General features: G+C 39.5%; 2 protein-coding genes across 9 annotated transcripts in view; one reads left to right on the plus strand and one right to left on the minus strand.

The window, feature by feature from the left end:
* The window catches only part of LOC122577441, a 266,783-nt gene that overhangs the window by 180,491 nt on the left and 84,408 nt on the right, over nucleotides 1-1,884 (minus strand). The window lies entirely within an intron of this gene.
* Nucleotides 1-1,884, plus strand: part of LOC122577433 — a gene marked incomplete at its 5' end in the record, with an annotated part of 702,209 nt that overhangs the window by 89,984 nt on the left and 610,341 nt on the right.

Consider the following 1,884-nt stretch of genomic DNA (forward strand, 5'->3'; position numbering starts at 1 on the left):
AGTCTCGTGTGACGGCCATGTTTTCTTAAATTTATATATATATTATATATTTTTCTGTCAATACCAACGAAAACTTTAATCCTCCGTAAAGCGTGTCCCACCGATCATAACAACTTTTTCCTCCGTAAAGCGGATTCCACCGATCATAACAACTTTTTCCTTCGTGAAGCGGATTCTACCGATCATAACAACTTTAATCCTCCGTGAAAGGCATCCACCGATCATAACAACTTTAATCCTCCGTGGTCAGTATGGCACCACTGTCACCAAATATTACGACCAATACCTCCGAACATTTTTAATCGAAATAACGTTCATACCCCGAATAATAATAACAACATCGGAAACAATCGACCGCCTCGAAGATTCCTATCCTCTCCACAACAACCAAATGTTCCGAGACAGAATACGATAACGTGCAACTACTGCAAAAAACCGGGACACTTAATAGGAGATTGCTACAAATTTAAAGCGAGAGTAGATGCGGGGATAATAGTACCTTATGCATTTGGACAGTCGGGAAACCGAGTCCGCCCTTCGAGAGAACAGGGCGAGCCTCGAAGGAACGATGTCCTAAATCGCCCGAGAATCCAAGTAGCAACGAGAAACCCACCACTTATAGAGAAAACCAGGGCGAATACATTACCCCCTATAACATCAAAAGAACAACCACTAAACACGGTGGAAAAACCATCCTGCAGCTATACGAAGACACGAACGAAGAAACAAAAAATTTCAAAGCAAAAGGGAAAGAAAATACGAGAGGAATCGACCAAGAAAGCTCACCAAGAGTCGGACTCAGATTCAGACGACAGCCTCTCCGAATTATTTCAATACGATTAAATGATCCTACGAGTACTCCTACTGTGCGAATAGTCTCACCAGACCTTAAAACTAAAACAAGTTTGTTATTAGATTCCGGATCGGAAATTAATATTATCAAAAAACCTGCTTTACCCGATTCAGCAATCATCAACGAACAAGAAGCAATTGAAATTCGAGGGATTACGGCAACGAGCCTTGTCTCCTTAGGGTAGACAATAATACAGGTTGCGGGCCACCCAGTCGTTTTTCATGTAGTCGATGATTCATTGCTAATCGATCAAGACAGAATCCTAGGATCCGAATTTTTTGCAGGTGCAAAGGCCCGTTTGGACTACGAGCGAAAATACATCAAATGGGGAAATATTTATATCCCCTTCGATACAAAAGAAAAAACAATCGTACCTAAACGAAGTTCAGTAATATGCACAATTAATATTGCGAACCCGGAAATGAAAGAGGGATTTATCCCTAAAATCGAGCCAATCAAGGGGGTCTATTTTGGTAACGCAGTAGTGAGAAATCATAAGGGACGAGGTTATATAAAAATAATAAATACCACTACGAAAGGTTATGAATTCACAACACCCACTATGGTAATTAAAGAGTTCGAAAATTTCACCTCGTCCCCCAACAAGGCGTGTAATACAATCATAAAATCAAAGGAGAGTAGATTCGACAAAATAACTGAATTATTACGCCTAGAGCACTTAAACGAAGAAGAAAAAAAAACCGTCGAGGAATTAATTCGAAGGAATCAAGATAGATTCCACCTTCCAGGCGAGGCAGCTAGGTACGCTCGTTAAGGCTCGTAACTCAAGAAGAGACACGACGCTGTTGGCGAGTTCGAATCCCACCGCTGTCACCAAAATTATTTGTTACGTATTTATTTGTTTTAATTTGAACGAAAAGAATAACGAACGATAGTAGTTGAAATATAAATTTAAACTTCCGATTAATACGGTAGTTGCTGCCACCAGAAATAGTCTAAGGACTATTTCGAAGATAAAATTTTCTTTTATTTTAATTTTTTACTTAGTATTAAAAGAATTGCTGTGCTAC

The sequence above is a fragment of the Bombus pyrosoma genome, unplaced genomic scaffold (assembly GCF_014825855.1).
Source record: "Bombus pyrosoma isolate SC7728 unplaced genomic scaffold, ASM1482585v1 HiC_scaffold_4710, whole genome shotgun sequence".
Taxonomy (NCBI): Eukaryota; Metazoa; Arthropoda; class Insecta; order Hymenoptera; family Apidae; genus Bombus; species Bombus pyrosoma.